Below are 15,861 nucleotides of genomic sequence, written 5' to 3'. Positions count from 1 at the left end.
ACCCCTCCTGGGCAGGAGAGGCGCAGGACGATCGGGTCCAGCTGCGGGTCCCCTCACCAGTCCGCTCTTTCCCCGGCAGTGCAGCCAACAAAATAATTCTTAATGTTTATTTTTTTTTATCATCTGTGTCTCACAGTAGAGTTGCAATAAATTTGTAACATGCTGTGAAGTCTGAATTGTGCCTCAGAGCTGTGCCTGAATGGGGTCTCTCTGAATAAACTCCATCATGCTCAGCTCTGCTATCTGGTACATTATTTCAGTGAAAACCTACCTGGGGTCATATTCTGCATTAAGTAGGTTTAGTTTGTTAAGATACTGTATTATTCCATAAAAATAAATTTATGTTTTATAGTTAATATGAAGAAAGAAAATGCAGTCAGATACCATTTATAATAGTAGCCAGATCAAGGGGAAAGATTTGTTGTTGGTTATAAGAATTTATAAATACCAAAACTGCATTTAGATTCAAACATGTAAGTTTTGAGAAAACACAAGAAAAAATGGTATACTGTTATAAACAGTGTTTTCATGTTTAAACAATCAGTTTTGAAGCAATGGTTTTCATGAATTAGGATGATTATTTTAATTCTCTAGCTCTTAGTTTTCAAATCAACTCATATGTTGTTAGTTATAATTCAGTAAGTTTCAACTAATATCTAGCAATGGGGTTAATGTTTTTTTTTCTGTGAAATACAACTGAATGGAAGTAACAATATATTAAAAAGTAAAATGCCTGAGAATACACTAGATTCTGATAGTTGATCAAACATATTATTATTAACAGATGTTATATAACTGAGAAATCAAGTATGACTTCCTAAAACTCGTGTTGGTTATTTCCAACAAAGAAATTTTATTATTTTAAATATTACATAATAACCAGCTGAAGACCTCATGTCGTGATGTTTTGCCAATAGTCTCTCACCCCCAACCCACTGAGACCCCACTGCATATTCTAAGTAGAAGGGACCTGAGAATGGGTTACATAATGAAATTCTCGAGCAGAGTTGAACAGTAGGTCTGATTCTCAGGTGACATTGTTGTGAGATGGAAACTTGGCAAATGGTATAATGGAGGTACTGGTTCTTGAGGGATGGAACCTTGTTCTATTTGGTGGCTGTATAGATTTGGGTGATTTAACTCTCCTGTGCCTGTGTTCCTGTGTTGTTTTGTTTTGTTTTTTAACTTGGCACAAGCTAGGGTCATCTTAGAGGAGGTAACATTAACTAAGAAAATGTCTCCATCTAATTACCATGTAGAAGATTTATTTAAAATGATTGGTATGGGAGAACTCAATCCACTGAAGGTAGTACTGCCTACAGGTCAGATTATTTGAGGTCGAATAAGAAAGCAAACTATGCATGGCATGTAGAAGAATCCAGTAATGTCAATTTTGTTCTCCCTTTTACTGAAAATAGATTATTTTCTTACATCATATATCACAACTATTGTTTCCTCTTCTTCTACTTCTCTCAGTTTCTCCACACATCCACTCCCATCTAGATTCACACCTTTTCTAATTTTCATTAGAAAAGAAAAGGTTTCTAATGGATAATAGAACAACAATAACAAAATATAGTAAGATAAAACAAAAACCATCACATAGAAGTTGGGCAAGGCAAGCCTACAGAAGGTCCGAAGAAAAGGCACAAGAATCAAAGACCCACTCATTTATTTACTCTGGATTTGCATAAAAATACTAAACTGAGAGGTATAATAAATACACAGCAGACCTGGTAAAGACCTGTATAGGCCCTTTGGATTCTGTTTTAGTCTCAATGAGTTTATATAAACTTTGCTCAGTTGCTTGGTAGTGGTTTTCCACCTTCCTAATCCTGTAATTCTTTAACACAGTTCTTCATGATATAGAGATCCCCCAACCATAAAATTACTTTTTTCTGTATTTCATAAGTATAATTTATAATTTTGCTACTTTTATGAATAGAGGTTTGCCAAAAGAGTTGTGATTCACAGATTGAGAACCACTGATTAGATGTTCTGGTATCCTCTATCCCATCTAGCTTTTACCTTCTTTCTGCTCCCTCTTTTGTGTTTCTTGAGCTCTTAGGGGAAGGATGCAATGAAGACATCACATTTAGAACTGTTCCAAGGACACACAGCACACAGTCTCCTCTCTCTCTCTCTCTCTCTCCTCTCTCTCTATGGGTGTGTCTTTGTATTTGTGTTTGTGTATAAGTACCTACAGGTCTCTGTACTTATTCCTACTTTTTTTCAGGAGGAATGTTCTCTGATAGCTGAATCAGGCACTGCTCTGTGACTAAACAAGATCATTAGGATCATGGTTTATGTATTTTAGGGTATTTCCACTGCACTGGGTATTCATACCACAAATCAAATGGCCCTCACTTCTATCTATCCCCACATTCCCTAACACAACCCCATCTTCATCCTCTTCCAATCTAATTTCTTGTATCTCTGCTCCATAAAAATCTATCCCATGTCTTCCTCCCAGGGAGATCCATGTGTCCTGACAGTCTTTTTTCTGCACCCGTTTCTTATGCAGTAGCTTACTTATCACTTATTTAGTCATTATTATTTTTTAAATACCCATATATTAGTGGATACAAGCTATATTTATCTTTCTTAGTCTGGGTTAACTCATTCAGCATTTTTTCTAGTAGGGATTTTTATAAAACCAGACTTCTTATATTATATTTAAAATAATCACTAGATTTTAATAGACAAGTCAAAGAACAAAGTCACCCAGGCTCTGTGAAATCATAAAATATTTAGAAAGACAATACTGTATTCTTCCTTACACAATAGACATTATCTTGTATATGCTTCTGAGTATAACAATGGATTGTGAAACCTATTTTAGAGTTTCAAGTTTTGAACTGTTTCCTAGTGTTCTATGAATCTGAACTAAAAGAAAATATTTAGAGAGGTTGCATTTACTAGTGTGTTCTCTTTAGCATTTAGTGGTCTCTAATTAATATGATTCCAATTAATTTGTTTGTGTATGGCTTCATTAAGTCTGGGGTTTGTGTTTCTCTGATTGCTTATATTGTCTTGTTTGCTAGCAATATAATATTTCTATTCTACAGAATACCTGCCTATGTGGTGATATTATAAGCACTTAGCAACTGGTAGAGGAAAAGTCAACAGAAATCAGGCCAATCAGAAGGCCTGGGTGGAAGAGATAGAGTATTGTACTTTCCTAAATGAAAGCAAGTTTTTGTGTTTCCTACCATTTTATGTAAGGATGAGAACATCATTGTTTTTATATGTTGTTTTTATATTTGAAGCACTAATATTATTTTAGATCCACATGTCATGTTCAATTATCTTTTCTATAACATAATTTTAATGTTAATTTCAGCAATTTTATAAGTTTTCTTGTTTTTATTTCTTGCCTATTCTTTTTTTTTATTAGATATTTTCTTTATTTACATTTCAAATGTTATGCCCTTTCCTAATTTCCCCTCTAAAAATTCCCTATCCTATCCCCCTTACCCTGCTTCCCAACCTACCCACTCTCATTCCTGGTCCTGGCATTCCCCTATACTGGGACACAGAGCCTTCACAGGACCAAGGGCCTCTCCTCCCATTGATGACCAACCAAGCCACTCCCTGTTACAAATATAGCTAGAGCCATAAGTGACACCATGTGCTTTCTTTGATTGGTGATATAGTTCCAAGGAGCTCTGAGGGTACTGGTTAGTTCATATTGGTGTTCCTTCAATGGGGCTTCAGTCCTCTTCAGCTCCCTGGGTATATCTCTGACTCTTTCATTGGGGACCGTATGCTCCGTCCAATGGATGACTGTGAGGATTCACTTCTGTATTTGCCAGGCACTGACAAGAGCCTCTAAGGAGAGAACTATATCAGGCTCCTGTCAGCAGGCTCTTATTGGCATCTGCCTAGTGTCTGTTTGTTAGTTATTTATGGAGTGGTACCCCAATTGAGGCAGTCTCTGAATGGTCCATCATTCAGACTTTCCTCTGAACTTTGTCTCTGTAATTCCATCCATGGATATTTTGTTCCCCATTCTAAGGAGGAAGAAAGTATCCACACTTTGGTCTTCCTTCTTCTTGAGTTTCATGTGTTTTGCAAATTGTATCTTAGGTATTCTAAATTTCTGGGCTAATATCCACTTATCAGTGAGTGCATATCATGTGAGTTCTTTTGTGCTTGGGTTACCTCACTCTTAATGTATCCTCCAGAACCATCCATGTGCCCAAAAATTTCATAAATTCATTGTTTTTAATAGCTGAGTAGAACTCCATTGTGTAAATATACCACATTTTCTGCATCCATTCTTCTGTTGAGGGACATCTGGGTTCGTTCCAGCTTCTGGCAATTAAGAATAAGGCTGCTATGAACATAGTAGAGCATGTGTCCATATTACAAGTTGTAACATCTTCTGGGTATATGCCCAGGAGTTGTTTCGCTGTATCTTCCATAATACTATGTCCAATTTTTGAGGAAACACCAAACTGATTTTCAGAGTGGTTGTACCAGCTTGCAATCCCACCAACAATGGAGGAGTGTTCTCTTTCTCCACATCTCCTGTCCAGCATCTGCTGTCACCTGAAGTATTGATCTTAGCCTTTCTGACTGGTGAGAGGTAGAATATCAGGGTTGTATTGATTTGTATTTCCCTGATGATTAAGGATGTTGAAAATGTTTTTCAGGTACTTCTCAGCCATTCGGCATTCCTCAGTTGAGAATTCTTTGTTTAGTTCTATACAAGATTTTTGAATAGGTTTATTAGATTTTCTGGAGTCCAGCTTCTTGAGTTCTTTGTATATATTGGATATTAGTCCCTTATCAAATTTAGGATAGGAAAAGATCCTTTCCAAATCTGTTGGTGGCCTTTTTGTCTTATTGACAGTGTCTTTTGCCTTAAAGAAGTTTTGTAATTTTATGAGGTCCCATTTATCTATTCTTGATCATACAGCACAAGCCACTGCTGTTCTGCTCAGGAATTTTTCCCCTGTGACCATATCTTCGAGGCTTTTCCCCACTTTGTCCTCTATAAATTTCAGTGTCTCTGGTGTTCTGTGGAGTTCCTTTATCCACTTAGACTTGAGCTTTGTTCAAGGAGACAAGAATGGATCAAATCACATTCTTCCACATGGTAACCACCAGTTGTGCCAGCACCATTTGTTGAAATTGCTGTCTTTTTCCACTGGATAATTTCTGCTCCCGTGTTAAAGATCAAGTGACCATAGGTGTGTGGGTTCATTTCTGGGTCTTCCATTGTATTCCATTGATCTACCTGTCGGTCACTAAACCAGTACGATTCAGTTTTTAATCACAATTGCTCTATAGTACAGCTTGAGGTCAGGCATGGTGATTCCACCAGAGATTCTTTTATTATTGACAATAGTTTTTTCTATCGCAGGATTTTTGTTATTCCAGATGAATTTGCAAATTGCCCTTTCTAACTTGGTGAAGAATTGAGTTGGAATTTTGATGGTGATTACACTGAATCTGCAGATTGCTTTTTGAAATATAGCTATTTTTAGTATATTAATACTGTCAATCCATGAGCATGAGGGATCTTTCCATCTTCTGAGATCTTTAATTTCTCTCTTCAGAGACTTGATGTTCTTATCATAAAGATCTTTCGCTTCCTTAGTTAGAGTCACACTAAGGTATTTTATATTATTTGTGATTATTGTGAAGGATGTTGTTTCCCTAATTTCTTTCTTATCCTGTTTATCATTTGTGTAGAGAAAGGCCACTGATTTGTTTGTGTTGATTTTATATTCAGCTACAGTACTGAAGCTTTTTATCAGGTTTAGAGTTCTCTGGTAGGATTTTTAGGGTCACTTACATATACTATCATATCATCTGTAAATAGTGATATTTTGACTTCTTCCTTTCCAATTTGTTTCCCTTCAATCTCCTTTTGTTGTCTAATTTCTCTGGCTGGAACTTCAAGTACTAAATTGAATAGGTAGGGAGAAAGAGGCAGCCTTGACTAGTCCCTGATTTTAGTGGGATTGCTTCAAATTTCTTTCTATTTAGTTTGATGTTGGCTACTGGTTTGCTGTATATTGCTTTCATTGTGTTTAATTATGGGCCTTCAATTCCTTATCTTTCTAAGACTTTTATCATGAATGGGTGTTGAATTTTGTCCAATGCTTTCTCAGCATCTAAAGAGATGATCATGAAGTTTTTGTCTTTGAGTTTGTTTATATAGTGGATTACATTAATGGATTTCTGTATATTAAACCATCCCTGCATCCCTGGGATGAAGCCTACTTGATCATGACACATGATCTTTTTGACGAGTTCTTGGATTTGGTTTGTGAGAATTTTATGGACTAATTCTGCACTGATATTCATAAGAGAAATTGGTCTGAAGTTCTCTTTCTTTGTTGGGTCTTTGTGTGGTTTAAGTATCAGAGTAATTCTGGCGTCATAGAATGAATTGGGTAGAATACCTTCTGTTTCTATTTTGTGAAATAGTTTGAGAAAAATTGGAATTAGGTTTTCTTTGAAAGTCTGAGAGAACACTGCCCTAAGCATATCTAGTCCCAGGCTTTTTTTGGTTGGGAGACTATTAATGACTGCTTCTATTTCTTTATGTGATATGAGGCTGTTTAGATTGTTAATCTGATCAGGATTTAAATTTGGTACCTGGGATCTGTCTAGAAAATTGTCCATTTCATCCAGTTTTTTTTTTCATTTTTGTTGAGTGTAGTCTTTTGTAGTAGGCTCTGATGATGCTTTGGATTTCCTCAGGTGTGGTTGTATGTCTCTCTTTTTACTTCTGATTTTGTTAATAAGGATACTGTCCCTGTGCCTTCTAGTTAGTCTAGATAAGGGTTTACCTACCTTGTTGATTTTCTCAATGAACCAGCTCCTGGTTTGGTAGATTCTTTGTATAGTTCTTTTTGTTTCTACTTGCTTGATTACAGTCCTGAGTTTGATTATTTCCTGCCTTCTTTGCTATTGGGTAAATTTGCTTCCTTTTGTTCTAGAGCTTTTAGGTATACTGTCAAGCTGCTAGTGTGTACTCTCTCTAATTTCTTTTTAGTGGCATTCATAGCTATGTGTTTTCCTCTTAGGAATGGTTTCATTTTGTCCCATAAGTTTGGATGCATTGTGGCTTTATTTTCATTAAACTCTAAAAAGTCTTTAATTTCTTTCTTTATTTCTTCCATGTCCAAGTTATCATTGAGTAGAATGTTATTCAGCTTCCACATCAACAATTGGCTCTCTATTATTTATGCTGTTACTTAAGATCAGCCTTAGTCTGTGGTGATCTGATAGGATGCATGTGATAATTTCAATATTATTCAGTATCTGTTGAGGCCTGTTTTGTGACCAGTCAATGGTCAAGTTAGGGGAAGGTACCATGAGATGCTGAGAAGAAGGTATATGCTTTTGTTTTAGGGTAAAATGTTCTGTAGATATTTGTTAAATCCATTTGTTTCATACCTCCTGTTAGTTTCACTGTTTCTTTGTTTATTTTCTGTTTCCAGGATCTGTCCATTGATGAGAGTGGGGTGTTAAAGTCTTCCACTATTACCTTGTACAGTACAATGTGCACTTTGTGCTTTACTAATGTTTCTTTTGTGAATGTGGATATCCTTGCATTTGGAGCATAAATATTCAGAATTGAGAGTATATTTTGGAAGATTTTACTGTTGATGAGTATGAAGTGCCTCTCCTTATCTCTTTTATAACTTTGGGTTGGAAGTCGATTTTATTCGATATTAGAATGGCTACTCAAGCTTGTTTCTTCAGACCATTTTCTTGGGAAATTGTTTTCCAGCCTTTTTCTCTTAGGTAGTGTCTGTCTTTGTCCTTGAGGTGAGTTTCCTGTATACAGCAAAATGTTGGGTTCTGTTTATGTAGCTNGTCTGCTAGTCTATGTCTTTTTATTGGGGAATTGAATCCATTGATATTAAGATATATTAAGGAAAAGTAATTGTTACTTCCTGTTATTTTTTGTTTGTTTGTTAGAGTTGGGATTCTGTTTTTGTGACTATCTTCTTTTAGGTTTGTTTAAAGATTACTCTCTTGCTTTTTCTAGGCATCATTTCCCTCCTTGTGTTGGAGTTTTCCCTTTATTATCCTTTGAGTGGCTAGATTCGTGGAAAGGTACTGTAGGAATTTGGTTTTGTCATAGAATACTTTGGTTTCTCCATCTATGGTAATTGAGAGTTTTGCTGTGTATAGTAGCCTGGGTTAAATTTGTGTTTTCTTAGGGGATATATAACATCTTTCCAGGATCTTCTGGCTTTCATAGTCTCTGGTGAGAAATCTGGTGTAATTCTTATAGGTCTGTCTTTATATGTTACGTGACCTACTTGACCCTTACTCCTTTTAATATTCTATCCTTATTTAGTGCATTTGTTGTTCTGATTATTATAGGCCAGGAGGAATTTCTTTTCTGGTCCAGTCTATTTGGAGTTCTGTAGGTTTCTTGTATGTTCATGGTCATCTCTTTCTTTAGGTTAGGGAAGTTTTCTTTTATTATTTTGTTAAATATATTTACTGCCCCTTTAAGTTGAAAATTCTTCATTCTCATCTATATCTACTATCCTTAAGTTTGGTCTTCTCATTGTGTCCTGGATTTCCTGGATGTTTTGAGTTAGGATCTTTTTGCATTTTACATTTTCTTTGATCATTGTTTCCATCTTTTCTGTGGAATCTTCTGCACCTGAGATTCTCTCTTCCACCTCTTGAATTCTGTTGTTGATGCTCATATCTATGGTTCCTGATTTCTTTCCTAAAATTTCTATCTCCAGAATTGTCTCCCTTTGTGATTTCTTTATTGCTTCTACTTCCATTTTCAGATACTGGATTTTTTTTTTCTATTCTTTCACCTTTTTTGGAACTGTTTTCCTGTAACTTTTTAAGGGATTTTTGTGTTTCCTCTTTAAGAGCTTTAGCTGTTTACCTGTGTTTTTCCTTATTTATTTACAGAAGTTATTTATTTCCTTCTTAAAGTCCTCCATCATCATCATGAGAAGTGACTTTAGATCCATGTCTTGCTTTTCTGGTGTGATGGTGTATCAGGACTTGCTATGGTGGGGTTGTTTGGTTCTGAGGATGCCATGTAACCTTGGTTTCTGTTGTTTCTGTTCTTATGCTTGCCTCCTGCCATCTGGTTATCTCAAGTGCTTGCTACCCTCAATATATCTGATTGGAGTATGTCCTTCCTATAAGACTGGTTGATTCAGGACTCCTCAGAGTCCAGCTTTCTCTGAGATCCTCTTCCTATGAACCTGAGATTCTGAGTGTGTCAGAGTTCTTGGCAGTCAAACTTCCTGTGAGACCCTGAGATACTGGCGTGACCAAGCTCCTGTTATCCTGGGATCCAGGAATCCTGAGATCTTGGGCATGTTACAGAACCTGGAAGTGGTGTCTCCTCTGAAGATTGTAGGAGTGTCTGGTGTGTTCAAAACCAAGGTATACAGGTAACATTCCAAAGTAACCCGAGCTGCTGTTCAGGCAGGGCTCCCATGTTGTTGCTCTTGCTGTCACAGGCCCATCACAATTGGTTTAGAACAGATATTGTGTTCCACTCACCAGTGATACTAAGATTGCGTGGAGGGTCCTTTGGGGACTGTGGAACCTTTTGCTGAGTTTGTGCCCATAGTGACCCAGAGCTGGCACTGATTGGAAGGGACTTTTGCCCCTGGTCAGGCGGGTTTTCTGCTTCCCTGCTGCTGGCTTAGGTCCGTAGTGATTGCATTGGAACTGATGTTGTGTTCCATTTACCAATGATCCTAAGATCAGGGGAGAATCCTCTAGGGATGTGGGACTGTCCGCAGAGTTTGCACACAAGGTGACCTGGAGCTGGTACTGACTGGAAGGACACCCTTTCTTTATTGGATACTTATATCATATTAAGGATTTCACAAGCCAAGTTCTGAAAGCTATCCCTTCAAAGGTTTTCTTTTAAGTATTTGAGGCACTATAATTAGATTATTAAAGACTTATGCCATCAGAGTATGGATTCCATGTAAAATGAATCAGATGACTGTCATCCATTTTTTCCTTTATAAACAATAATCATTTGTAGTGATTTAGTTCCTTATATTTATCATATGTATATGATTTACCTTACTCTATCTTATTTATTTTGTGTCTTAGCATGTCTAGTCCTCTGTTCCTACCATTGATTATTTACTTCCATTTGCCTATCTGGATACTTTATAAGAAAATGTCTCTTTGAGAAGGGTACCACAAGTTTGAAACTTTAACATTAACTTTGAAAAAAATTAATGACTAGAACTATTTCCAATATTGTTTAAAGCACTTCTGGTATGGTACCAGACAGTCTTCTGACTATTTAGGCATTACTTAAGTGAATGAACGTCTTAAATGTGGTGAGAGGGAATGTCATCAGATTACATTTAATATATCTCATTAAAATATATATTTGTATATAAGATATATGCATACACACAAATATAGTAAGCCTATGTTAGAGTAAAAAATAGCTAACAATATCAAGGGTGTGATATATAGTAATCTAAATCTGTAAAGTAACTGCATTCTACCATACTGACATGAAAAACTGGGATAACTTAATAGAGCTCTCTCTGTATATATTTTTTAGATGTTCTCCCTTGGAGTATTGTTAAAATTTTCCTTATTGCAATCTACATTTACAGTGAAATCTTTATTAATTATATCTCCTCCCAAACTTCTGTTGCATTTTCATTTTATAATGTTTAATTTGAGAGTGGCATATCTCTCCAGTTGCTTTAATATCCCAAGTACTGTTTTATTTCCACTCTCATGAGTATAAAATAATTAAGGATTATTTAATGAGTCCTTGCTGTGTAAACATTTCTTTCATATGCTATTTACTAATAATAATTAGGGCATGCCTATTAAAATTTTTAATACACTAAAATTAATTTTAGTCACCCTATCTGAAATGTAATGTTTAAAAATACATGAGTAAAAATCCCTTCCAATTCATCTATATGAGTAATAATACTTAACATGTAAATGACATTTTTAACAATATTTCTATATTTATACAATTAAATAGAATTGAAAGATATATGATAAAGTAGTTTTTAGATATTGATTTATGATCACTAACTGAACAGCATACCTTCATGTGAGTGTGTAATCTTTACCCTTGATTAATTATATGTTTAATTATATTATTAATAAATAATTTTAATCATATTGAGTTCTTTAAATTCTTATTTGTAGATCTGGTAAATGCAGATACAGCCTTAAATTTACTTCTGAAATTGTTTCTCATGTTTTTATCTCTGTTTTGTCATGTTTTTCCCTTTAACAATAAAAGCTAAAATGTGAATCTAAAATCTAATTTCTTCAACTTATACTGTAGTAATCATGTACTCATTGAATGTAGTTATAAGTTAATATGGCAGGTACAGATGGTTTTATATATATTACATATATACATATATTATATATATATATATAAATATACACACACTCATATATATATATACACTCATATATATATATATATATATATATATATATATATATATATATATATATATATATTTGTTCATGTGTATAGTGATCAGATTTCTATGTATGTTTAATGATCAAATTTATGTAGCTGGTTTATTCCTTTCTTAAATTTTGTCATTCCTTCTGACTAGAAGAATCACATAAGCCTTTCCACCTTGTATGAATACACGTATTTATATATATATATATAGTTTCTTTTTTCCTTGTCATGCTCTTTTTTCTTGTTTTTTTTTTCTTAAAATATTTCATTTTTGACAATGTCATACATGTTTATAACTCATTATTACTATTCAACACACTTTCATCTTTCTCTTGCATATAGTAGCCCCCAAATGCCACCACATTTAGCCCTATAAGCCAATACATTTCGTGTCCTATTCTGTCCCATTGAGTTCAACCCAGGCAATGTAGGTGACTTTGCAACTATGAATTAGAGCCTACTGGGTTAAACAATGTCAACATAACTGGTTTCTAAGTCTCTTTCTCTTCCTGGAGTGGGTTAGTTGCCAATAATTTAGTACTTGGTGGTAGGACTCATTGAACTTCTTCTTTCTATAGCTGACTATTGTTTGGCACAGCCTTGTCCAGAACCAATATTAGTAAATTCATGATGGCTGTGGGTAGAGTAGTGGATCCTGTGTCTGCTCCGCCACTGGACACAGCCGCTCAGTGAGATGGGACTCAGGGTGTTGGGCTAAGCCCTAGAACACCACAACTCATGGGTGGGAAAGAGCAGTTTGAGGCATGGAACAAATGGAGCTGACTGGTCCCCTGGCCTATGAAAAAGCTCGGGCCATGGAGTTCCCAAGCTCTTGGACACAGGAAGTTGAGGAAGAGCTGAGAATGGAATCTAGGCCTGCTGGCTAGATCTAAAAGGAGGCGGTTCCAGGTTGTCTCATGGTGATTGTCCTTGGCTTGATGGCAGCAGACTTGAACTCACTGGCAGATGTGGCAGGGAATCCAGAGAGGCCTGCTATGGGAGACTAGAAGGCAGCTCTATAGGTGAAAGCCTTCTTTAAAGCTCTCTACTTCAGATGCTGATGAAAATAAGCAATTCATGGTTTTAAGACATTTACTGTCATGGATAAAAGTGGATGTATAAAACTGTACCCACTTTCAGCGTGGGCCTCAGATTAACTACTTTTTGAAGAGAGGAGTGTCTGGGAAGAAAAGCTTATTGGCTAAGCCCTCCAGGTGTCTAGTGCCTCATTAGAATGGTTATGTGCCCGCAGGTCATGTCTTTTTCCTCAGCTACATGTGAAAGGGCTTCGGGCATTGTTCTTATGTGACTGATGGTCACAAATCCATAGGAGGCTGTGGTTAGTAACAGGAACCTGGTTTCCAGGAGCAGGTGAAGCTACTACTGTTCCTTGAGGGTCTCCAGTGCTTCCTAGTCTTGTTCAACTGAGAACCAGACTTCTCACTGTTCACTGCCCTGCAACTGTGATCATCTTATGCTTAAATTATGATGTGTTGTAGCCTTTCTTCAACTTTTTTTTCTTTCTACTTCCTTTTTTGAGATGAATCTTGAGCCTTAAGTGTGTGGTAAAAAGTTTGGTTTTTAAAAAGTTTCAACAGGGGGCTTGGGGAAGAAAAATGAACCTCCAAAGAGAGAGGTAATGGTAATGGGACACTCTGAGATCACTGTAGATTGCAGCTGCTGAGCAGAGATTCCGAAAAGCACTGCATTTCTGAGCCTCTAGCATGGTGGACCTAAAGAGGCAGTAAAGCCAGGTGTGGCGGGAAGAGCGTGGAGAGCAGGAACACGGGCTCTACAGTTTCCACCTCATGTTTGACATCGTGGGCACCCACACAACACACAGAGATGTTCGTGTACTTTCCTTCTTTCTTGTTGATCTTATTGATGGCCATGAACGTAGACTCATCCGAAATGGACATGACTTCTTATTGGCATTGGAGAGTCAGGGACACTGTGATGAGTGACTTTTCACCAGGTGCTGCAGCTGCTGTGCATTATCACTTGCCATGACTTGCTGCTCTACATTACTCTCAAGATGAGACGGGCTATGTGCCCTGATCTTGTTGTAGACAAGTATCTGGAGGAAACATCAATTTGCTATGAGAACCCAGAGCCCTCTGTGATCCTGAACCCTGGCCTCCTTAGCCCTCTAAAACAGAGCCTCCACACTCTCCTGTGGTGTGCTTTGCCAGTATGTGTTTTCAAATGTGTAGTAAGTAGCCAGCCCAAGGGAAAACAACACTTGGGAGCCAGTGAAAGTCCTGGAAGTCAGTGATATCCAAAGGAAAAGCAGACCTGTGGACATCAGGCTATGAGTTGGAAGGGAATACTGCTAGCACCAGACTGCTCTGCAAGGCAATAACTTCTCCATTAAGCAGAACCCACTTGAGCACCAGTTTGAGTGCTTTAACAAGGCCAACACTATCCTCAAGTCCTGGTACCTGGGCTCCGTTATCTGTGACATCAAGTTCTCTGAACTCACCTACCTCTACCTCGACGCATTCTGGCGAGACTACATTAATGGCTCATTATTAGGGGCACTGAAAGGTGTCTTCATCACAGACTCTTTGAAGTAAGCTGTGGACTATGAAGCTACCAAGTTTCTGCTGAACATGGATGCAGAGGAATATGAGCCGGGCTGACAGGAACTACTGAGGAATTTGATGCTGCAGGCATTACCCTGACCTTTCCCCTTCTTACCTTTCTGGGGACTGTTGGCACAGTCACGTCTGGAGCTGACATTCTGTTCTGGGATTTGTCAGAATGGTTAAGATCAAAAACTCAGGTAACAGTAGATGCTGGCGAGGATGTGGAGAAAGAGGAATGCTCCTCCATTGTGGAGGGATTGTAAGCTGGTACAACCACTCGGGAAATCAGTCTGACATTTTTTTCTTTATAAAGCTTTATTTATTTATATGAGTACAGTGTAGCTGTCAACAGATCCACCAGAAGAGGCCATCAAATCCTGTTATTGATGGTTGTGAGCCACCATGGGTTTGCTTGGAACTGAATTCAGGACCCCTAAAAGAGCAGTCAGTACCTTTAACCACTGCGGCATCTCTCCAGACCCTGTTTTCTTCTTATAATGAACTTTTCCCTTCAACCTGTCTGTGCTCCTGACAAAACCGTTCTCCATAATTCAATTATCTTTCCACAGTTATTGTTATTAGGTATGTTATATGATAATATTTGTTTTTACTCATAAACATATGTAGATACATTTTTTTCTCCTTATATTTGTGCTCTTTAAAGCATTTTTCCCTCAGGGAGTTCAAATGACTCAATACTTAATAGGTCTGCATTGCTTCTAAGAAAACATATTGTCTTCCCTTCTTTAGCATCTATTTTGTAAGCTTATCTGTACAAATGGAAGCTCATCCTCCACAGTGAGTGCAGTCTTAATAAATCATCCTCCAAATCTAGATCTAGTGAACCTATTATTCCATGTTTTATCTATTCATTTTAATATAGTAAAAATTCTTTGATAATCATTACTACTTCACTTTTCACTTAGGCTATTATAATTAATTACCACTATCAAAAATAGAATCAGATCCAATTTTTCAAAAGTTAACCTATTTTATGGAAAGTGGAGCTCATAATAATACTATGTGTTTTTTTAAATGGTAAGAAAGTAGGTTTTTAAATGTTCTTACCATAAAAAAGGCCAAGTATGTGCAATGATGCACATGCCAATTAGTTTGACAGCTGTTTCACATATTCTCTCTCTCCTCTCCCAACCCCGTGTGTGTATGTGTGTGTGTGTGTGTGTGTTTGTGTATGTGTATGTGTTTAATGTATGCTGATGCTCAGATGTATGCAAACTTAGATGTCAATTTTAAAATAAAAGAAAATAATTACATCAGGAACAAAAAGGCATAAAATACAAAGAACTCAACCCAGAATGGCTGGGGAAAGGGGTGTTTCACATTATGGTCTCAAAAGCTGGATGCTATATTCTTTTGAATAAATATACCATGACTGTACATAAATATGGATGTGTGTGCTATTTTCAGATAGATAGATTAGATAGTTAGTTAGATAGATAGATAGATGGATAGATAGATAGATAGATAGATAGATAGATAGATAGATAGATAGATAGATAGACAGACAGACAGACAGATAGATAGATAGATAGATAGATGGATAGATAGATAGATAGATAGAGAGAGAAAGAGATACAGATAGGTAGTTTGTCTAATCAGGCTAACTAGCCTTTCTGCCTCCTCAACATCCTTTATAGTTGGAGATTTTGAGTGCTGTCCTGATGGATCTTTCCAAAATTTTATTAGTCCATTGCAAACTACAGTTTCCTTACAGTGATATGTCATGAATGCTCTAACCTATCTTTGTTTTGGTACCTCATATACACCCACTGCCTATCTCATTTCCAACATGCCCTCCCAGTCTGTAAT

General features: G+C 36.8%; 1 pseudogene; it reads left to right on the top strand.

Moving 5' to 3' along the window:
• The first annotated feature begins 13,167 nt into the window (after positions 1-13,167).
• Positions 13,168-14,127, top strand: LOC110320958 (annotated as a pseudogene).
• Positions 14,128-15,861: the final 1,734 nt, after the last annotated feature.

Source organism: Mus pahari, chromosome 4, assembly GCF_900095145.1.
Source record: "Mus pahari chromosome 4, PAHARI_EIJ_v1.1, whole genome shotgun sequence".
In the NCBI taxonomy this organism is placed as follows: domain Eukaryota; kingdom Metazoa; phylum Chordata; class Mammalia; order Rodentia; family Muridae; genus Mus; species Mus pahari.
Note: the sequence above shows the minus strand (reverse complement) of the source record. Positions and strands in the feature narration are given on the sequence as shown.